Source organism: Pseudopodoces humilis, chromosome 1, assembly GCF_049639895.1.
Source record: "Pseudopodoces humilis isolate 2021_Gansu_Grassland_sample_001 chromosome 1, ASM4963989v1, whole genome shotgun sequence".
Lineage (NCBI taxonomy): Eukaryota > Metazoa > Chordata > Aves > Passeriformes > Paridae > Pseudopodoces > Pseudopodoces humilis.
Genome location: NC_142200.1, coordinates 89475728 through 89499979, shown reverse-complemented (window position 1 = coordinate 89499979; position 24252 = coordinate 89475728). Strand labels below are relative to the sequence as shown.

The window sequence follows — 24252 nt, the reverse complement described above, 5'->3', positions numbered from 1 at the left end:
TAATATGATTTTTTCCCCCTCTAATAGCCTTCATTTATAGTCACTGTTGGTGTGACAACCAGTAACAGTAAGTGGAATGATTTCATGCAGCACTTTCCATATTGAGATATTCTATATCCCCTTGTGCAGCAGTTTCTAACACTTATTTTGTATTAGGGCAACAGAGTAAGGCACCTCAAATTAAGCCTGGAGCAGTAACCATTCCCTCAAATCAGAGCTAAAACCCAGACTAACAGACTGTGGCTATTGCCAGCTCACCTCTTTCTCCTAAGTGAAGTCTGGACATTACCAGTGGATGGGAGGCAGAAGTACAAGCCTCTGATGGCATCCAGAACTGCCCCCAAAAATGCCTATGAAAATACATATTCCAAACATGGCTACAACAACGGTACCAAACAAAACATATGATGCCAAACCAAGTGTTACAACAAATTGTCCATTGTAGCTGGAAAACAGAGAAACACAGCCCTGAAAAGGAATCAGAACAATACTGACTTTAAAGTTGTTAAGGGTTCTTGTTAAGTGTGCATTCTAGCATATTCATAAAGCAGGTTTTTTTGAAGGTAGGAAAAAAATATGACAAAACAGATTAATAAACTAAACATAAATAATAAGGAAAAAATCAAATCTATAAACCAGAAGAAATCTGAACTGATAAATACACAAATATTTTGTGTGCATATGTGCATGAAATTTAATACAATTCCTAATTCTTGGTATCTTGGATAACACCTGTCTGTTTTCCAGACCTCAGTTTCAGAAGTTTACTCCTTTTTTCACACATGGTTTCAAAAGGACTGTGGTCTCTTTAACAGTGAAGTTCTGTCCTCCATCCCACACATGTTCCCACTGACTTCAACCAGCCTAAAGTTAACTATAAATACAATGGAAAGTCTAAGGTAGCTTGTTGCCTAATTTTCCCCTTTTTTCTGATGTGCTGTTTGGCTATTCATAATGAATATAAAATACTTTCTTTGTTTTTTAATTAACCGGTGGGACAAACAAAGGCTCTAATATTTTACAAACCTATTTGAAGCAAAACACTAGATATATGTTCTAGATCTCTGTTTCTCAGATCTTTATTACCAAATTCTGACTTCTTTTCATTCCATTAATGCTTTCAACAGCTTATTAAAAAGCACAGTCTTGCTAATTTACAGTAATGTCTAGAATACCTACTCCAAATTTATGGAAGAAATCAATAAATTAATCAATCAACAAAAAGGAACAGAAAAGTGACAAAACACATTTTGTTCTATTACTGTGTCAATTCTAAATGGTGTTTTAATTATTCATATAAATATCTCTAATGCATTAGTAAATGTGATGTATTGCACACCTACTTTTTTTTTTTTTTTCAATTCTTGGGTACCAATTCAGGAATGTGGCTCCTTGCAGAAATACAAAGAAGGCCTCTGAATACTTTTCTTAGTATTTGATTCTATATAGTCAAATGCTGTCCTGCTTTCCATCCAGAATACCACAGGATTACTTACTCCACAGCACTCTCTGCTGAGAGATCCATAGAGAAAGTCACATAAAGTCACACAGCCTTGTAACACACCACACAACACAGCCACGGGGCAGAACCACTTCTCCATCGCTCCTGCCATAGCCAACAAGCAAATTCCCAGAACTGCAGCTTGAAAGGGGAGGCAATCGTGTATATTAACATTCCACTGAGAAAACTCAGATGAAACAATGAGCTAGTGAGTTCGGGAAGAGATGTCAGGGTCTAAATTCTGGGTCTGCCTGCCCAAACCCCTCCTCCTTTTTCATCAGCATGTAAAATTCTGTGCATTTTCTGGTGTACCCAGCACCCCAGGCAATGCCATTCTCACTCATTCACAGCCACGCTCACTCTGCCCACCCAGTAGCTACACTGAAGTAGTAGCTACCATCCTTGTCCCAGGAGAGACACCAACAGCACAAAGAAAGCTGCAAAGCCCGTGGGTGATTCTGTGTAGAGGTGGAATTTTTCAAATTATGATAATGAGCTTCAAAAGAGAGTGAACAGAGCTGCATAGATACAGCCCCTTTTTACGTCAGAAAGCACATAAAGGGTTGACTAACCTCTGCTGCTTATTTTACATTATAATCTCACCCCTCCCTTATTTAGCAACTTCCTCCTTAAGCCCTGGCATCTCTTCTCCATTTCCCTCACAATCTTGGGGCCTTTTCCTCCTGAGATTATCATCTACTGGAAGTTCCCTCTCCCTGACCACTACCCACATCCCAGTCTTTGTTCTGGCTCCCTACAGCGTTCGGTGTCTGGACAGGCTTCACATTCACTCCAGATTGATTGCTCTCCTGCTCTTCAAAGCTTGTGAAGCAGGTTTTCATTCAGTTGCCCTCGCCTGCCAGGATGGGGAGCAGTGCATGGAAACTGAAAAGAGCTCATGAGCACCAGGCGAGCAGGGATTTGTAACTGAAACCCAAGGTAGAAATGCATGCCGTGTGTCTTATTTAGTTCAAAGCCAGAATGTTTCTGTCTAGGATGTCTGTTTGTATCTCAAGTCACAAAGAAGCCATTAGTACCAATAATGTGTCATTATGGGGGCGTCAGCAGAGACTCCACAGCTAAGGTTAATTTGAGATGCATAATTTAAAGCAGAACTAAAATCCCTCCATTTCACACTTTAATGACTCAATTCAAATCATTCTTCAAATTTGACACAGCAACTCTTAAGGGGACACTTGCATTTTTTTCTTGTCTCTTTTTTTTTCTGGCCAATTTTAAGTAAAGTACTTATCTAGTGTAGAAGTAAAATACACAGATTTTCCATTTACAATCACTTTAACCTGTCTTCCCCCTCACATTTCTTTTCAGCAGTTTCATATTTCACACATTCACTCTGACACATTAGAATATGCATGATACAGGCCAGTTCCTCAAGTTAAAAAAGCCAAACCCGTTCAGAGTTAAAATTTCACTCATCGTAACCCCAGGGGTTTTGCCAAGAACAGCTGACAACACTGTTTATCTTAAACATACCACATCACTTAGGTAACAGTAGTACCCCCACAATTCTTTGTCCTTAGTATTTCTACTCTAAGCATCCTGCTAAAATACATTAAATACAAAATCATTGGTTTTCAAACGGAGGCAAAGACAGAAGGATGCTGTGGTTCAACAAGTGCTTCAAGCTGGTCCAAGTCTCCCAAATCACTGATAATTTGTTTTGTCAGGCAACTTCCCTGAGAACAGCTGATAGAACACAGAAATAATTAAGCAAAAACTCCTCACAACATAATGAAGCAGCATGATAGTGAGATTTTCATGCTGCTGAAGATGCAACACCTCTCTATCAGACATCTCCTGCCTGTTGCTGTGCATTCTTCAATAAAGCTCATGTAATGTTACAAAAATGCGCAGAAACATGGAATGATTTTTTGTCGTCTGACACAACTCTATTTTGTTCTGGACTTTCAAGAAATCACAGTTCAAGCACACAGACATTCTTTGGAGAGCTGCCCTCAATGCTAAAAATGGCCATGGAATTGCACAAGGAGTGAGGGGGAGGGGAGGGAAGAAAATTCCAAGAAAACTTTGACTCATGCATTGTAATTCATCAGGTTTTTTGGAGAAGAGAATGGAATGCCATCAAGCTAAAACTGACAGAGCTATTTTCTGATCTCTAAGTGATGTCAATACTTCACAAATCCACAAGTGCTGGGAAAATTTTTCTCTGCAAAATTCTAAGAATGACTCTTAAAATTTCTTGGGTTTGGGGAGGGAGGGGAGAACCCAGAGCTAAAAGAGGTACTTGAAATTAAACTCCTACGTAGGTGTGTTTTTGAATACTGAGAGTATTAGGCTTCACAGCTTTTTGCTATCTGTGACTCAGACTTGCTGCCACAGGTGTCAAGTGATCAGGGACTTAACTGGAGCTCTGCAGAAACCTGCTGCTTTGTGATTATTTTTTTAACTATATGTTAAAAAATTCACCCTCAAAGACAAACAAAAAGCAAGCCTTTCCATTCAGTACAGACCTGAATCTTTCCAGTCGCCAGATTTTACTGTCCTGTGAACTTTCACCTACCAAAGCAGATTTTTCCGGTTTTCTGTTGTTTGATTCTTACGGTTTTCAGAATCACATCATGTCCATCATGGTTTTCAGAACAACATGATGTCAACCAAATCTAACAGGCAAAAGGGCTTCAATAAAGTTCTGAGAATAACACATCTACTCTGGCACGCCAACACACTATTTTTAATTGAAGCTCATTAAAGATGTAATAGAAGAAAAATTATATTCACTTCCAGCACTGTTCCATCAATGCAGTGAGATAATCATGCTGCTGTACCATACATAAAGCAATATTTATGAGTAGTGGTTTAGGTAATTTAATGGAAAGGCAGAAAGCAATGATTCATTTCTTGTTCTATCTGTTGTTGAAAAATGACTTTTGCCAGTTGCAGGGCCCAAGCAGGCACAAAGAGAGATTGGTTTCAAATGTTAGTAAAACAGAGACCTGGAAAATGAAAAGAGACAAGTCAGTTGAAATGCCGAACAAAAGGAAAAAATCTGGATTACAGATGAGAATTACTTTACAGAGCAGCATACAAATGCAGGCCTCTGAAGTAATTTAAACCAAATGTAGACTGAAACTGAAGTCATTTAGTGAGTCAGCACAGTAATAAGACACTAAAATTACATGTGAGAAAAGCGCAATCCTTTCTGTATAGCACACTGTATTTTATTCCAAATTTACCCAAAACCAAATTAATTGTCTCCTTTGCGTTGTACCTTCTGCGTTTCCTTTGGACTCAACCTCTACCTTCCAGAAAGAAACCAGCTTCGCCCAGGCTGACTAGTTGTGAGCTCTGATGTCTAGGACTTGAATTTCCCTTTCACAAAAGTTTCATCTCCAGACCATGACCACATTAATAAACAATCATTGGCATGAACATTACTGACCTGCTTCCAAGTTATGATTACTTTCCTCTGAAAAAAAAAAAAAATATATATATATATTCTTTTAATTAGCAGTTAAAACCAAAACTGCTGAGAATCATTACAGGTTCTGCCTCCAAGATTCTGCCATCCCAGAGGTTTTGGTCACCTACAGCTTGGTGCAGACAGGGAATTCAGTGCTAAATATGCCCATCATCAGTCAAAGAAAGGCTTTGCTTTCTATCTGCCTCAAATATTTTTTAAAACCATAACTGTTTTTAAACTTAAAAAGCAATCTTTGTCTTATTCTTGCCTCATACTTCCAAAAAAAATGTAATTCTGTGAAAGCCACAACAATTGCTTGTTCAACAAAGACTGCTGCTCTCTGAAGTGCTTTCTCAGATACATTTGTATGGACAGACGCAGGTAGAAATGAACACTCCAAAAATATCCACAATAGATAACAAGCAGTGTCTAGAAACAAAACAAAACAAAACAAAACACCAACAAAACCAAAAAAAAAAAGGAAAAAAAAAAAGAAAACCAAAACCAACCATGTACTACAAATGCAGCCCAAATTGGAATGAATGCCTACAGTAGCAACAGCACAGGAAGAGCAAAATGTTATTGTACATTACTGGCCTGAAGCCCACAATTACAAAAAATACTGCAGTATTCCACGGTAACAGCATAAAATATTATCATTTCAAACAAGCAGCTGCAGCACCCTGCCCACAGCAGCCTCGCCACAGAGAGCTGGGGAGGAGAGGGCTGCCAAAGGACTCCCCACTACAGAGGGGGAGTGGGCTACAGGGCTGGTGAACCCTTGGGATGCCTTTTCCTCACACCCACGGCTCCATCAGGGCACAAAAGCCCACTGCTCGGCAGCAAACTGCTCCCACATGGGGTCCAGCTGCTGAGCCCTCCAGCAGAAGCATGATGTTCACTCTGCACTCTCCCTCTTGCAGAAGTGTGCTTTCTGCCAAATCTGCATTTTCACATTGTCTTAGAGTCAATAAAATCTCTGCCGTCCCAGCTCCCCTGAGCTAATGCCTGTGTTACCCAGCTCCCTCTAACACACAGCCAACAGGTTTTAACAGTGGCCTAGCCAGGGGCTCCAAAAGCAGGGGTTGGCACACACTGCCATTATGACAGCTACCATTCGCCTTCTCAGACAGCGAGCAGTCGCTCCCCTACAGATCAGAAAAGAGGAGACAACATGCACGCAAATTTATCAGCAATGCTCGTGTCAACTGCTGTACCCAAGGCTGCCCAGCACAGAGGGCAGTCCCACCACAGCAAACAGAAAACCCCAAAAAGTAACAGGTAAGTCTGTCTGCTCAGTGGCATGCACTGCACACTAATGAATAGCCCTAAGGTAACATTTTTAGGAATAACACTTACCGCATTTGGGCTCTATGTGGATCATAAAAAAAGACCATCTAAGAAGCCACATGTTTTCTGCAAACTTAATGCACTTGCAGAACAAGCCATCAGAGGAAAAGCAAAGCAGAAACCTGAAACTAATGCACTATCCTGGTTTCAGCTGAGATAGAGTTGATTTTCTTCCTAGTAGCTTCTAAGTTTTGTGGGTTTTGGATTTAGCATGAGAATAATGTTAATAACACACTCATGTTATAGTTGCTCAGTAGTCAAGGACTTATCCTAAATCAAGGATTTTCCATTTTCCCATGCTCTGCCAGCAAGGAGGTGCACAAGAAGGCAGGAGGGAGCATGATCAGGACAGCTGGCCCCAACTGGCCAAAGGGATATTCCATACAAAAGAGCATCCTGCTCAATCTGTCAGCTGTGGGAGTTGTCCCTGAGGGGCTGATGGCTGCTTGGGGACAGTCTGGGTATCGGTCAGTGGGTGGGGAGCAACTGTGCTGTGGGTCACTTGTCTTTGTCATGTTTTATTTCTCTTTCTCTTCTGTTTGCCTCCCTTTTCATTATATCATCACTATTATCATTACCACTACTATTGTTATTATTGTTGCTATTGTTATATAATTATTAAACTGTTCTTATCTCACTGCATGGGTTTTACCTACCTTTTTTTCCAATTCTCTTACCCATCCCGTACTGTGTGGGTATGGGGAGTGAGTGGCTGCATAGTACTTTGTTGTCATCTGGGGTCAAGCCATGACACTCATGCTTCCTATACAGCCTGAAAATAGTACAGATTCTCCAGACAAAACTGCAAAACCTGAGCTCTGCCTCAGCTACCAATGCTGCCTCAGGTATTTGGCCTCTCCCCACAGTCCAATGAGCCTGAATACACAAACACTCTTGGGGCACCTTTTAGAGATATTCGAATCATGACGAAAACTTTTTCTCATGCAGCCAAACAGAGATAGAGTGTTTTCAGGAGGGAGCAAATTAACTGCCATACCTAAATACTTCCCAGTTCACCTGCACTTCTTATCTCTCCCACACCAGATTTTGTCTGCCAAATGCAGAGAAGAGTGTAATGTATATATGTGCAGTAAATGTGCAATAAACTGCAGTAATACATGCACTGGACTGAATTTTTGTATCCTCATAAGCAATTCATTCGATTAAGGACTCAAAGTCCCACAGGGAGTACTGCAAATACACATTAAGTCTCTGGGTGCTGGATTTGACTCTCTGACATATGTAACAGATGTGTAAAGTTACACATAATCAGATGCCTCTCTCGTAAATGCACAGCTAGAGACTGAAAAGCCCTAAAAATGTTGTGTCCAAGGGCAAAAGAAAAGTGAGATAATAAAAACAGAACCAGATATCTAGCAAGAAATTAGGCCTTATGAATTCCTTGCCTACAATGCTGAAATTTTTCATATCTGTAATTCAGCTATGGTATCTCAAAAGAGAACTTTTCAGGAGGTGGGAGTCCAGCCACTGTGGCCTGATTCGCTCCATGCCAGGGTGATAAACCATTTCCTGACATCTTTGAAATTTCAGAGTCCTACTTCTAAAGCCTCCGCTGTGATTTCAAAGACCTCCATCCAGAAGAGTGGTCTAACTCCTTTAGAAGAACGAAATACTTGGAAAAAAAAAAGCATATGGCTGTATAACAGTCACCACCACAGAGGCATTTCTCCTTTCCCTGAGTTGGTATATCCTGGCCACAGTGGCTAGGAGAAAATAGCTGCTATGCTTTTGCAATAACCTTCTAAGGCAGAGGAGAATGGTGGGTGATAAAAAGTTAAAAGCGTCAGTTTAAAATTTTTGGCTTCTCCCATTTCATGAAGTAACTTAAAACCACTCTGCTAGAAACTGTGTGAACCACTGACTTCAGATCTGGATCCTGCCTTTTTGCAAAGCTGCTGGTAGGCTTGGATCCAAGGCTTCAGTTCAAGCTCTTATGTACTCCATACTGAAATGACTTATACCATACATTCCTTATAATAAATGGCCTCACAGTGAGGAAGGACGGTATTGGCACAGTTCATCTTTGCATCACTCTTTTGAAAGTTTAGGGAAAACACTGGAAACATTACAGCTTTTAAATATTTTGCCTCACATGGTTCACAGGCAGCATTGTGAATGGCTGTGCAAGCTTCACCCACTTTCCTGGGACAGGCAGTGTGACAGCGTGACTCCCAGGCGGGCAGTGCCCACCAGAGTCGAGCAGAACGGACCTGGTGGCACTGGCAGGACCAAATTCACCACAGTGCTGCCCTGCACTGTGCCACTGCATCTCCTGCCTCCCTGCAGTGGAGGTCTCTGTCCCCACCACCTCCTCTTTACAAAGGCTCACACACACATACTGAAACAAAAGAATAATTCCATTATGTGCCTGACAGCCTGTGAGCTTTCCTTCTGATTCACAACAGCAGTGCCCCATTGAAAAGATACATACAGAGGGGGTGGGAAAACAAAAAAATCTTAAGAAGTCTCTAGCAAGCACACGTATTATTAAAGCCTCATTTCCACTTAATACAAGTTGCTTTGGGATCTAATGCAGCTGATTTGAGGGGGAAATACAAACAAACAAAGTCTTCTTCCATCAGCCAGGGCAGGGGGTGGGGAAATCGAACCAGTGCCATCTTTGTTGAAGAGCTCCACAAAACTAATGGTTCAGGAGAGCTGAGGAGCATGATCAGGGGACAATTTGTGACTGATCGCTGCCATCTGAACATGGCATGCTGACAGCTGAACGAAGAGTGAAACAAAAAAAGCGTGTGTTTAATCTGAGCAGGCTCAGTCCCCTGTGTTCACTTCCAGTGAAAAATACAAAGCAGGAGAGAGTCAGCCTCTCTGCCTGCTCAGCTCAGCACCCACATAACTCCCTGGCATTTAGAACAGGGCCTTCTCCAGGCACACAAATGGAGGCATTATTTCTTCACATGGTGAAAAAAATAAGAAAGGAGAAGGATAGCAGTACAATTTAATATATCCTAAAATGATCTTTTGGCACCGAAGACATTCCCTGCAATACTCTGACAGTGGGCTCCTGCACTCCCCAATGCAAAAAAAACTAAAAAAAACCTCAATGATTTTTTGAATGAAACCTAGAAGTTGATAAAATTATTATAAAGGCCACACAGATGCTACAAAACGCCTTTTCCTGAGCTTCAACGTGCACTTCCTCCGACAGCAACAGGAATGCAATTGTGAAAGGAAAATCATGCATGTTATCCTGATCTGACATCAGTGAAAAGAAGGTAGCAATAAAAGAATTTTGATTTGTGCTTCACAGAACCAAGAAGGAATGCTTGCCTCGAAGAGAGTGGGATGGACAGAAAGCAAGGGTAGGCTGAGGGTGATCACACAACAGAGCACTTCTCTCTCACAGGTTTGGCCAAGACTGTCACCTACACCTGAAACAGGGCTTGCCCCAGAGAGTGAGGCATTTTCCTACCTCAGCCTTCAAACAGGTTTGCATTAATACCTCATTTCACAACTACAAAAATTGCCTCAGACTCCTGCTGAAAGAGTCCAGTATTCCTGTTCTGGCTCACAGTCCCTAGTGCAAGACCTGCACATAAAAAGGAGTTGGCTACACTGATTTGAAAAACTTTTGACCTTTTCAGAAAAATTAGTACAAATACCTACAGGACCACTACAGTTTCCCAAGCAATGGCTCCTGTCCACTGACCAGGAAGGAAATATTTAGCTCCCTGCAGTGGGCCTGTTGATTTCAAAGGAAACTTAATAGCTCTGTTCCTACAAAGCAAATACAGAGCAATCACAGGGGTTCGGCTATGCTCTCCTCTCTTCTGAAATCTGGTAAGCAACATATGTCTGCAAATGCCACTTGACAAAAGGTTTTGATTCTCTGCACATTTGTGGGAACATATATCCTGCTTCTTCAAGGTTATATGTGTCTGTGATTCTGCAGATTCCTTACAGCAGTTTAGTCTCTTTCAGCACAATTGTGGGGCAGAATAGGGTATAGAACTTAAAATATTTAAGAAAGATGCTGGTGCTTTTTTGTGTTCATTTATGCAACATTTTCATTGGTTAAAAGTTTTACAACTGTAGAATTTTCTCCTTAATTGATACAGGTATGCTTCTTTTCTAATGAGAAATGAAAACAAAAAAAAAAATGAAGACTAGAGGGAAAAGGTGAGCTTTTCCTCGTGCCTCATCATTGTCTTTATTAAAAAAAAATTAACTCTGGACAACACAATTCGGCCTCAATCAGGGAACTCTTAGTTCAGTTCCTATTCAAATATCCAAGTGCTATTTGCAACTCTAGTTATTAAAGGGGACATTATTTTCTTTATACGTTTAACTTCATTTGTTCAAAGACACACTGATGAAGCAATTAAGGCAGACGTATTATTAAAGCTGGTGTAGAATTCACAGGCTCTGCTAAGATGTTTGGCATTTCAATGAGGTGTTTAAACATAAAAATGAAAACTATGTATTTCATATAAAAGTATCACTGAAGAATGCTGTAAAATCAGATTACTCATGACATTATCACCAACAGTAAGAGATTTGTATATGCATTTTTCTGGCTGTGTGTTGTATGTTCTTCAATAGCTTTCTTCAATAGTTCCCATATGATATAGATTCCAAACTAGGAAATATTTAGGCTTATGCCTAACTTTCAGGGAGAATAGCCTCATTGATTTAAACAGGGTTTAACCCTTATAAATGTCAGAATGATTGCCTGTTTGTGGGATTGGAACTCATGGGGCCCATTTTCAAAGAGATAAGTGCATCACGTATTTTTACTGCTGTTTCTGGGTTTGCTGTTACAGTTCTCTCCCTCCGTCTCCTGCCTGTTTTTATTGCCTTCAACAGCAATAACATGACACTCTGAGGTAAATAATAATTAATTTAATTACAAACTAACTGTAACTTATGACAAGACCCTCCAATCACTTACCTCAAATCATGAGTGTTTCAAGATGCAATTGTTAATCTCCTTTTTTCCCCCCTCTCACAGGAGATGTTGCAGACTTTTTTTCCTGGTATTTTGCATTAAAACTCTTTCCCTGTGCTCCAGGATCTTAAACAAAAACAAAAAAAGAAACACTCAGAATGAAAATGTCATTTCAAGTAATTGGTGGGTGGCTCAGGGGAAATCCCTGACCTTTTTTGAATGTATATTTCATTATCTAAAGCAAGTGTGGTAACTTCCTCCAGCAGCAGCTCTTCTGTGGGCTGTACTTTAAAAAAAAAAAAAAGACGCAACTGAACAAAAAAAATAAAACACTGGTTTAGACCGCTCAAAAACATGGTATTTTAAAAAATCCATAAGATATCACAAACTTCAAAGTATTGATTTAAAGCACAATCCAGGACATACCAGACTCCACAAATTTATGATGGTGAAAATGGAAGAAAACCCAGAACACAAACCAGAAGAAAAATCATTATGTAAAGTGTTAAACTGCTACACAGTTTTATTATTGCTATCACTGTTATTATTACTAATAAAACATATACAGCCCTTTCCCTCAGTCTTCAGTGAGCTCCTGTAGTATTTCTGTAGTAGCAGCGTGGGGGAAGTAGTAGCCGTGCTGGAGAAGCAGTGCAGCATTAGCACTACAAAACCCAGCCCAGCTGTCGAGAGGAAGGAAGGGAGGAGGAGCGACAAAGCAAATGAGTTAAGAGTAACTGGCAGGGCTCTAATACAATCAATTTTGACATTCTCCACCATCACCAAAAAAGGTCTGAAGGGTTTTGAATTTTCAGCAAGTGCTGCTATACCAGAACAGTTTCTCACCGCCCCCTGCTTCACCCTCCTCCCTCTCCCATACCTGCAGCAAGGCTTGGCCAAGAGCCAGCTGAGTACGTAAGACTCCAAACCAGGCTCTGTCAGCAGGAAAACAGTGCCAGCCAGTGCAGAGTTCACGTTCCCTCTGAGAGCGTGGTCTTGCATTTGCATGGCCTCTCTGGATTACAAGCATCCCAGTTATTTCTCTGCGAACAATTTTTAGGGCCAACAACCACATCCATTTTTGCTCTGTAAAAAGCCTGAAAGAAACTGTTCCCAGGGTTACACCTGTGGCTACCCTCACTGAAGCCAACAAATTTACACAACATGACAGTGAGAGGATTTGACCTTGTGTGCGTGTAAGCCAGAACACTTTGATTCTCTTCCTTGGCTAGAACAGACAGGCATGAATAATTTTCCTCTTGTTTTTAATTAAGAAATGGAGACAATATTCACAGTCTTCTGTGGCTGTATATACCTCAAAAAAGACAACTTTTCCAAAAGTGTTCAAAAATTCAAAAAGTACAGCTTTTAACACCACAGTGTATTCCCCCACATACCCTGGAGGAAAACAACCCAAAACTTGAAGCAGATGACAACACACAAATAAGGGAGACTTTGACACCTGTGCAAAGGCTGTGCCTGTGTCACCACTCTCCAAAGCTGCTTTGCTGGTACAAAATACTCTGCTTAAATCAGCCTGGGCCCCTACTCCACCGTGCTTATTCACGCTGACGTGGTGCTGCCTCTTTCTTCAAGGAACCGCTCTCACTCAACACCAGTCAAGGCTGCAAGAGCCAAGCCTACCACTTGCAGAAAGCGGACAAAGCCCTCTAAATCTGTGACACAAATCCAGAGAAGGCTGCAAGTTCAAAGTGAAATGAGGACAGTCTGTCCATGACTCATGCCACCTAGAAACCATTCTTAATTTAAGAAAAAGTGTTAGAGAGATTATTTTACAGAGCATCACACTGCCAAATCAACTAGGTTCTGCCTCTCATTTTTTTCCCCAACTCAAATACAAGGTGGCCAAAGATCAAAATCAGCATAAAATCCTCCTGTTCTCACTTCATGTACTTCCATTTTTAATGCTCTGTTTAAAAAGTCAAATAAAGCTGTTTGATGGACAGATTCCCAGCTATCCTCCAGGCTTTTCTGCATGACCTACGGGCAAATGCTATGTGACACTTCCTGAAAGGCTAAAATAGCTCTGAATGACACTTGAGCTTCTATAGTACAACTACAGCATGAGACTTTGGCTCCTAATGCACATTGTCACTTAACCCAAATTTTCCCCTGCCTCAGTTTCCCCAGCCTCTACAGCAAAATAAGAGTATTCCCCCATCTCAGAGGACTGATGCAAGCAACACAACACCTATGCTGATTTAGTGGATAATCTGGAAACAAGGAGAAAGTTACAGAAATTTACAGATCTCTTAACTTAGGCTGAAACTTCACATACCCAGAAAAAGACCCTGCAAACCGAAATAAGGAGTGAGTCATCAGCCTGTCCCTCTGAAACTGTTTTGCTGGACAGTCATTTTACTAGTACAACTCTCTTCTCCAGGGTGCTCCCAGCAAGCGTGGGGGACACTGAATAGATTCACTGTATTCACACAACAGCTTTACAGCTGCTGAAAAAAGGCCTATTGTAGGCCTGCATTTTACTATCTCGAGTAGCATACATAAAGTTGCTGTACAGCTTCCATTACCCATCTGATCCTTACAGAAACAGGAGCAACAAATCAGGGTTTGTCAAAAGAAAATAGATTTAACTGTGATGGAAGAAATAGTCTGGCTTTAAAAAAAAAAAAACAGAAGTAACAATTTATATATCAGAGGAGGATAAAACAGGATAAAAGTCTAAAAATATGTGTTCTTCCTGCAGTTGCTGTCTGCTCATGGCTTGCACCTCCATCCATCCAAAATATAATTTCTCAGTAACCAAAATAGTATCAAAACCACTTAAAAACTGAATTATTGGGTCACACTTTACAAAGACTCACTCAACAGCCAGATAATCCTGGACTTTGCAAAACATGTGAGTAGATATGACAGCCCCTTTCTAAACATCTTGATTTTTCTTGTAGTGTCTGGAGTCAGGGAAAAAGGACAGTCCTCAATTAGGCACATTCCTCCCAGCATTTGACTACTCCGCTCTCCCCCTTCTGGAGAAATGAATGCAGCTTCAAACAAATTAAAGGAAGATTTTGTCAGCTCCTTCACTCTTCCCAGTGCAATAGATGAGGCAGTGCTTGGCTTCCCTAGCTCCCAGCAGAAGCAGGTCTGAAATACAAATCCTCCTTCCTCCTCCCATACACACAGCATTAACCCTGCCAGCTGCAACAACACCAAATTCAGCCAGGGCTGTTCAGCAGACTATCCCAGCTGCAGCGCATGCTACTACTAACCCCCAAGAATTAAATGTTGGCTGATCAGCACACATCTCCCCAAAACACAGTACTTCCTTCAAAAGCAACAAGATTGGACAAAAGTTACAGGATCAATTTTTCTGGCTTCAAAGCCACAGGAACACAACAGGTGCTGTGCTGCTCTGTACTCAAAGGCAGAAACATTTTGCTTTTCAGTGAAAACTGAGACAGGCACTACCCCTTGCTTTGCCAGCTTGGGACCTTAAGAAAATACCAAGAGAGTAGCAGCCTGATAAAATACCAGCAGCAGGGCACTTCTTTTCTCCCAGTCTTCCTTCATTTCAAAGTGGGGCCTCTCTCAAAAGGCCGATGGAGCTGAATGGACTGAGATGATTTTCCATTCTAGGTAAATTGCATGTTTGCTATGGTAGCATGACTTGACTGTGATCAAAACAGATGAAAAACCACAGCAAGTGGAAACAAAGACTCAAGTAAAGAGAGAAATGAAACCCCAAGACAAGCTTCTGAGAAATACTCATCTCTTATTTCTGGATTTGGGCTTGCCTACCTCCAAGCCTGGGGGGCAGACAGAACTGCCAGCCTCCTTTGCCATCCCCAGGGCAAGCTGCTCTGGGGTGGGCCTGGGCAAAAGTAGTACTATTGCACATGACAGGACACAGCCAAGACCAGTTGAGAACAGTGGATTGCTAAAATATGATCTCATTTTGGAATGAGCTATGAGGGATGAAAATTTACAACACCAGGCCCTCTGCACATCTCTTGCCGTGGGATACAGGAACTCTTCACCCCAAATCTCACAGGAATGTACCTACCACTCTCCCTTGCCTCTGCCAAGGGTCTGGCAGGCTCAGGCACATGTTCCTACATGCCATTTACTCCTTTTCTTGCCTTCTGCTCATAAGCACACACACCGTGAACTCCCCTCTTTTCTTAACAGCTGAAGTGATTTTATTGCACGATTTTTGGACTAGAACTACCAGCCCACGCTCAGTGCCCCCATGCCTTGATGCCACCTGTTTATCATTACAAGGTGACACAGAGCCATGCTCCCCCCACTTACCCTGAGGCATGTCATGTCTTTCCAAGTCATAAAGCCCCAGACTCATCAGGTGCTGACCTCAGGCTCTCCCTGGCACCCTAAGTGCCTCCTTTATCCCAGCATGAAGGTCTGAGAGGGACAGACTGCATCACAAGTCAGTGGCTTCATCCCTTGGCAGCAACCCTGCCATATGACTGCCTGTGCTCAGAGGCACAGCCCTCCTTGGCTCACGACCTCTGAAAACAAGGAATGCCAGTGGATGAAGAGCTGAATACCCTCCACCCACTCTTTCACTGGCCAAGCTGTTCTGAACAGTAACATCCATCCCCCTGTAAAAGTTCAGCGTGCTGCCCACAAAAAGCAGCAGGCAGGCGTGCCTCTGCTGAAGAGCACACATAGTTTAGAAAGAGATGGTAAGAAAACGAAATATGGTGTGATATTCAATGTGCACATATATTCTGGGTTCTTCAAAGGAAGGGCTCTAGAAAAACAATAGAAATTCCATGTTGTTTGGAACAGATGGGCCTCGTGTTTTTTTTCTATTGCCTTCTGCTTTACTTACTCATCTCACCTACCTTCTAGCTATATGAGGTTGTTTTTTGGGATCTAGTTGCTTGCTGCTATATAGAAAAATCTGAACAATCAACATTCCTTATACAACCATGTACCTCTAGTGACAGAGAGTACAGGACACATTCAGGACACTTCAGAAGAAACCTGTGATGACCTTTGTTGCAGGAAACTTTGGAGGCCTGACCATAAGCTGTTTTTAGAACAGAAATTTGACTAAGCCACAACCAGCTCAGCACCACTGTGGTTTGGTCTTACTTTTTCAGAGTAGCAGGACAGACTATGCCAGCAGCTAAAATCTTCCAGGCAGAGGAAGAAATGTTGTCCTCTGCCTAGATTCATTGAGTTGGTTGGCTACAAAGACTGGTTAGTTTTTTTGCAGTCAAACCTACTCTTTTAATCAAGAAGAGACAGGAAACTGAGAAAGACAAAGCTTTTCTGTAAGTCTACTTCCAAACTTTTCTTTTGAAAGAAAAAAAAAACCCTGAAACACTGTACTCTTACTTCTGTCACCTCTACTTCTACTTGCTTTCCTTCAGCACAAGCCTCAACAGAAGCATTTCAGCAAATACCAGGTTTGGTTGTATGCTCCCTGGGCTGCCAGCTGTCAGATCCAGAAAGCAGGACTGTCACATCTGCCAGACTGGCTCTCACACCCACTGTCTCAGATAACAGCATGTATTTTTCCAAGTCATGCCAGCAATAATATGACATTACGCATCCCTTTACGTGCCTCAGGACACACACCAAAAAGAGGCTGTAGACCTTTAAATAAAGGATGCCCAGCCAGTGTCTTAGGATGGCTAAGAGCCTCAGTTGAGAGCACCCTCCGTGACTGAAGGTTACAAGCACTGTCCCCACGTGAGCACGTGCTCACATCAGCAGGTCAAGTACCAGCCACTAGACACAGGTCATTGCTGGTTAAGCATCTAATGTGCACTTGGCATGGTATAAACTCCTTAAAGATGATACAATCCTTTCAGTAGAAGATTTCTTCTTTCTAACTTCTCAAAACAGCCTTCCTTCTCAGGAGCCTACTCACATCAACCTTCCCCTTTCAGTAATAATTACAAAGAAAAGGGAAGAAAGAACAAAAAGAAAGAAAAATTATAAAACCTGTTTCACTAACTGGCACAGCTATACACAATCAGATCACTGAAACATGCCTTTCTTTCCATGCCTTCATCCCACTACATCCCTACAGGGCAAAGCAACCTTCTGCTTTTGTTAGATCAGGCATGCAGCTTTGGAAGCAAGTCTCCAGATAATCCATCCTGCCTGGGCTTTCAGTTGTACTGTGGGGTGGTCCTGCAGCACATGGACAAATCCCTCTTGGCAGGAATTAAGTAGAAGCATCATGTTCCCCAGAGTGAGCAGCCAGCAGCACCAGACAGCTTGGAAGTAAAAGCAACCCCAAATCATGCCTGGTGCAAACCTCAGCAGCCCAGCAGAGTTTTCACAGGTACTTTCTCTGGTTGGTTCACATTACTTTTTACTGTAGGAATAATCATAAAAATCAAATATTCTGCTGTCATTCATCTTTATGCCACCAAATAAAAATATGTTATTATTAGATTCTACTCTAATATTGCAACAGTGTCATACTGACAAGCAGCAAGAGCATCTTGAAGTGAACAATGTAAAGAATAGATCAAAGTAGTTTCGGTTACAATAACTAACCTAATTTCTGTAGTTTTACAATGAGCTCTTCTACTCTTTAAAGTATTTTCTCTTTGTCCTACACCAAAATAGTAAAAAAACAGTTACAGAAGGGAAAAAGTAAAACAAACTGAATATTTTCTCTTCATCTTGCACCAAAATAATAAAAATCATTAAAGAAGGGGAAAAGTAAACCAAGCTGGATTAAAGGACCAAAAAAGATATTACCTTTCCACCATTAAATCCCATGAAAGATAATAAACATTAGGCGTAATAATAAAAATATAGGCATCAGTTGTAAAAATTGCCAGCAGAAAATTTTAGGCAGCAGTGCTTTTTTAATATATTGCCATCTGAGCTTATGTCAAATGTCCTCTGGTATTCTGTCCTCACAGTAGATATTTTGTTCTCTTTGAAAATGTCATTAAATAGACTCTCAAAACCTTGACACTTATCATAACTAATTCAATTAATAAGACAGTCATCACTTCTTTTTTCAGTTCATGAAAGGCCAAGAATTCTGGCCTTTGTCAGAATCATGTCAAGAATGACATGATACCTAGCTTTACTTTTTGCCACCCATTAAGAAGTACCTGCTGGGTCTGTGGAGGTTTTCAGGCCATTGGCTAAAAGCCACCTGAACACAATCCCCCATACTTGTTTCCTTTCCTCATAAGCTGTTTGTCCCTAGCAGTAGCAAGAGCATAACCCTCTAGAGTTTCACTGGAAGCTGCTAAGAAATACCTTGTGATTGAAACTTCCTTGCATTTCTGGCACAGGAAGCCAACTAAACGTCACTGATCCATTTGTTCAATTTTTGTTAAATGGTTCTGGACCTGGCAACAAATTTGTGAGCAAGAATGACATTGACCACCATGCTGAGGACCTGGCTGTGGCCAAGTGAAATGCTCTCCTAGTACTCAAATCCCTCTTGAAAGCTTCTTTCTTCTTTCACATGCCTTCCACACAGGAGACAACCCTGAGGTAACTGCAGGCAGGAAGCCCAAGCACAGAGGACGTGTGTGTAAAATCCACAGTCTCAACTTTACCATCACTGTCCATTTTCATGAATGAAAAAGGCAAAGTCAGTAGGGGAAACTTGGCCCTGTCACGACTGCTACCATGCTGTTTGTCCTTTCCCTCCAAAGCATTGTGGATCTGCGTTAGTTTCCTGCAAAGGTAATTGTTTCTATGTCTTAAACCAGCCAAGGACATAGTTTCTAATATGGTTAATTTTTAACAGCACAGCTTTGGGCCTAACTCCTTGTCCTGCATTTTCGAGAGCTGTCTGAGAAAGTTTGGGACCTTTAATAAGTGATCTCTGTGTTTAAACTGCATTCACTGGTGACAGGACAGGACAGAAAAAGTGGGTTGGGCTCCAGCCTCCCAGCACCACGTTCCATCTGTCACACGGCCCTGGTCACATCACCTTGTCCATTTGTCCCAGGCTCCATTTGACTCATACAGAATATGTGAAATGACTGAAGGTGCTGTTAGTTTAGAGTAAACTGAAAACTTAAAATCCAACATTTACCAATAAAGCATGGGAGAATTAAAAGGATGTGGGATATTCTCCCTTGTAGTCCCATATGCAGTGATGTCCGTGAAGGCTGGTTCCCTGTGGCTTTGTTTCTACATGACCCCATGCACAGTGAGATGCACGCTCTGAGCAAAGCTAGCCCTGAGCAATGGCTCACCCCATCGTGCTCTTATATCTGTGATAACACAGGCGAGCCTTTCCTTCAGAAAGGTCACTCATTTCTGTTGTTGTTCTATGCCCAAATCCTTGTTCCACAAAACTGCTCAGCCTGCCTGTTAAGTTTAGCTGGACCTGGCCAGTGGACTCCAACCTTACTGGAGAGACTCAGCGATATACGAAGATAGTGTACTCCACAAGGAAAACAAACTAAAATACTCATCTTGGCCTGAGAAAAATGATGTTGAACTGGCAAGAAAGGTAAACCAATGGATCTGATGTTAGAATTGCAGTGCCAGTTCTGTAACATTCATCAGTAACAAAACAAAGCATTGACTTGCCAAGGGAGGTTTATTTTACTTAGGCTGGTTTGAAACACAGCTTTACTTGTACTTTCTATGAACTGCATTCTGTTTATGAATAATATTAGGTCTATCTTCTGGGAAATTAAATTGTAATCTGTCCTCTGTTCCATTTCTTTAAGACATTCAGTTTACTACTGTAACTTATTTGTTATTTACTAAATTCCAATTACAGAAAGTAGGACAACATTTTGTTCCTATGCAAGAGAGGAAAAAGTACAGATAACAGATTTAAATCTGCTTCAAATGACAGAGGACAAGTAGGTGTCTGGGGTTTTTGAGAGGTGAGATAAACCAAAAGGGTTTTTCCCCTGGAGGATCAAAACAGTCTATTTTTCCTTTCCATTATTCATAATATAAGACAAAGATCATTAGAAACACAGCTAAGTTTATGGAACATTCACAATGTTGCATATGGCTACGTATGTCTTATTAATTTTGGTGAGCAGAGTTTGTAACCAGAAAAATTATTTACAACCTTATTTATTTTGGATATTGTACCTCTTTACGCACATAACACGCGTACTAATGTGGGCTGTAGTGCAGTTTAATCTCTCCAGCATTTATTCATACCTAGGACAAAATTACTTTCAACCTGCATATATCTGTCATGACAGAGCTAGCACTCAACAGTTTCATTTTCTAGCACCAGCCTGTGTCAATTTAACCTTATACTCTCTTTTCCAACAATTCCTTGAATTTACACCTAGATTTTCTCTTTGGTGTCTACAGCTAGTAACTACACCACCACATAACTTTCCTGTCACCACTATCCTGGAGAAAATGAAAGCAATCCTTCAGCCAGTTTCTGCAGGATGAGCGACATTTGCAAGGAAACCAACTGTGCCGCTTTCTTTCAAACAGGCTGAAATAGACAACAACACACTTTCTGTAGCTGGTATATTACTAAAAAAAAAAAGAAAAAAAAGACCATGATGATTACATAATTGCTTTAAAATAAGTTTCAAAAGCAACAAACACACCCCTCCTTGTACTAGTCCCTTGACTCTTCTATGCTAAAATACATATACCTCAACATATGGGTATATATTTTAATGCAATATACACTAGATTAATCAATTTAAGGCTAAAAAAAAATTAAAGAGATTTTGAAAGTCAGCAAGGACAACTATGGTCCTTTAGGCTTATGATAATCATATGACAGGGCATAAAATTTGAGGTTAGAATCCCCCCCAGAGTGGGAAAAAAACCTTCCATTTCATGAAAGTGAGTAGCATCAATCTCTGAAATTTGCTGTGTAGTATTTTCAGAAAGACATCTGAACTCTACAGAAATATTTCATCCACCTGTGAATGCACTACTTTCTTCGGCCTTTTCCCAGTTATTACCGGGATCTTCCCATTATTATTAAAAACAAACTGTTCTTCATTGTGAAAGAGTGAACTGCTCCCCCTCCTCTCCCAAGTTCCACTGAGTGTGATTGTCACTAAGCATGGACACATTTGTATTAGAGAAAAAAATGTTACATTAAAAAAAAAATCCTTCACTCTAACTTCAGTATTTTTTCAGGAGTGCTTTCCACATATGTTAAAAAGTTACTTAAATTAGCATCTGCTATTTAAAATTTGTGCCTTTGAAAAATAACAGCAGCTGATCAGCACACAAAACCGTGATATTCTCATTTTTTGCATCTTTTCCAAGCACTGAAGACTGGTAGGCATAAACAAATAGAAATGGAATCCCTCCACTTCACATCCTATTGACATTATGAGCCACTCATTAGAAGTGGGAAAAGACTTATGATTTGTGAGTTTTCCTACATCACAAGATTTTGCAGCCAACTCTCCAGAATAAGCCAAGGAGGCTCTTTCAGGTCCCAAAACATTTATGTGCTTAACTTTAGGGGCTCCAGAAGTGAGCAGAACTACTCAGATTTACAAGTTAAACAGCTACCCAGCCAGAACTGTAATCCATGCCAGTCAGCAGTGCCACTGTTAACTGTCTGGAGGAGCTGAATTTGTTCCCTCTGTCCCACAGCTTTCCCTTTCTTTTTATTTCCAGAAGCAAGATGAAAGATAAAAGGGCCTTCTGCTATTTGTACTAATCACCTGTTAGTCACAGGAGTCTGAAAGGCAAACTGACACATCCACTCATTTTTACTGTTTCCAGTATTTACAGTATTATTTCTCTAGGACTATGAAGCAGCTGCCAGTGATTACTAGAATTTGGCATGTAGAAGCTCATGTATATGAAAAAACCATGATCAAACAATATGCAGCTCATTAAAGAAAGTTTGTAACTCTGTTCCCTGCCCTAATACTTTGTTTTTATCTCCTGGAAATATTTACCACACCACCTGATTAGACTGAGCTGCTTATGTATTTTGAAAATACAAATTATGCCATCAGTCATTCGTGGTATGACAGTAAACGTGCAATTATACAACTCGGCAAGCTCCCGCAGTGCACCAAGGCAGGCACAACCCAGCCCCGAGTGCCAGCACAGCACAACCAGACTATCCAACCTTTATTGATCTTAAATGAAAACTCAGGCAATAAAACAGCCCACACGCTGAAGAACAAAGCTTGGACTGGCTCTAACACATTCACCAGAGCGATCAGAGCCATGTCTTTCCAGTCTGCATTTGCAGGCAGATGAGAGGGAAGAACTTGCAGAGGAAGGAGTGACTGCACACTTTCCTAGATGTGTAACAATTCGACCTTAAGATTAATTTCCCAGAGTTGGACTTCTGTGCCAAGAAGTTAATGGACCTAAATCCCATGTTAAAACCCATTGTCACTCTTTCTTGTCTCTCTTCTTAGATTTTGTTGTGTGCTTTTATGGTCCTCTATGTGAGGATTCAGTCCTTCGCATACACGCAGAACCGTACAGCCAGGGTGTCACCCATGGCTTGCAGGAGTAGGACCCAACTCTTTTCGACTGTGACGGCTGAACAGAGCTTGCCCTATGACCACCAGGACTGACAAGTAGCTTAAGAACCTTGAGAAATCTACCCTTCAGCTTTTACTTTGGTCCTCCTTTCTACCTCTCTTAACACACTTAAAGCCCCTCCCTACACAAAACTGGCAATAATATTTATAGTGACCTAGAAGGCAGAAAAGTAAGAAATTACAGTGTATGTATAAAATTCATGCTGCTGTATTTATTTCAAGTCTCATGAATCTATCATAGCACAATTAAAACTCCCCCAATGCTAAACAGCTGGTTTCCTCTCTGTTGATGTGATACACTATCTTGATTCACATGATACTGGATTCGCCCAAGGCTGCAACTCATTCAGAAAGCTAGCACAAATGCCATGTCCCATTTAAAATCCAAATGAGGTTTTAAAAGATCAGCCTACATCTACGTAAACTTCATTCCTTACTCCTTCAGAGTGGAGAACATCATCTGAGCAAGCCTTTCCACCCTCAGAAGTCCCAGCTGGTGGTCAGTATGACTGGCATGACACAGGTAGCTGCAGAGGACTGATCTCTGCATCTCCTCATAATGTAGAAAGGAAGAAGCAATTGGTCCCACACAGATCTGCACGGCACCAGAGATCTATTTATACAGCTCTAGCAGGCTGAAACTCTGCACAGAAACTGCAGCCATCTCTTCAGCTTTCAAACTGAAGAGGGGTGGATGTCTCTAATTCTGATTCCCATGGTGTTCCCTGCAAAAATGACAATCATTTTAATTTTGCGTGGGGTAGAGCTGCTGGCATGTTTCGCACGTCTTTCCCTACACCAGCTTCAAGATTCTTACACCTCAAGGATTATCAGCTTTGTCACTGGGTTTTAGATTCCACATCTACAATTTATAAAATGGCCACCCTAATTAAATTGAGGGGGTAACACTTCCCCACTAAGCTCAATTAATCAGTAGGCACTGCAGCTTTCTCTTTTCTCTTTTTTTCCTTTTTTTTTTTTTTTTAGCATATGACAATAATAAAACAATCAAAAAAAGGTAATTTAGAGTCATACTATACCCAACTGTCATTTGTAAGACTTTACTGTATCATTAGTCAGAGCTTCTGGTGACAATATAACCCACAAGGCTGAAACCTGAGTGGTTTATACATGTCATCAAAGCCTTAAAAGATAAAAATGCCATCTTAGAAAGTGGGAGTGTTTAATTTTTTATAATACTTTTGTACTAGTATAAAGCATTCACTTAATTTAAATCAGTGACTTCTTTTCTTAAGGTATTTGTATCCGTTTGATCTTTTACAAATATCTAATTCTTTTTTTCAGATCTAATAGTGCTGAGTACTTTGAAGACAATTTGCCAGGGCTTATTAATTAGAATTCTTACAAATCTTTGGGGGTTGGGTTTGCCAAGAGGTTTTGGGTTTTCTGGGTTTATTTTTTCTGGAAGGGAGTGGGTATACTGTGTTAGATTTTGTTGTTTGTTTGTTTTGCTGGGGTTTTTTTTCTCCCCTCCAAACCACGGCACAGCACTGCAAATGCAAAATTCCAATCACCTCCCCCAGATACCAAATTCTTTTCA

General features: G+C 41.0%; 1 protein-coding gene across 14 annotated transcripts in view; it reads right to left on the bottom strand.

The window, feature by feature from the left end:
• ATXN1 (ataxin 1) overlaps window positions 1-24252 on the bottom strand; it is a 368490-nt gene that overhangs the window by 150254 nt on the left and 193984 nt on the right. For all 14 annotated transcript variants that reach the window (XM_088066906.1, XM_088066525.1, XM_088066474.1 and 11 more), the window contains one exon: window positions 11227-11349. The gene's annotated coding sequence lies outside the window, so the exon portion shown is untranslated. The remainder of the gene's footprint in view (window positions 1-11226; window positions 11350-24252) is intronic.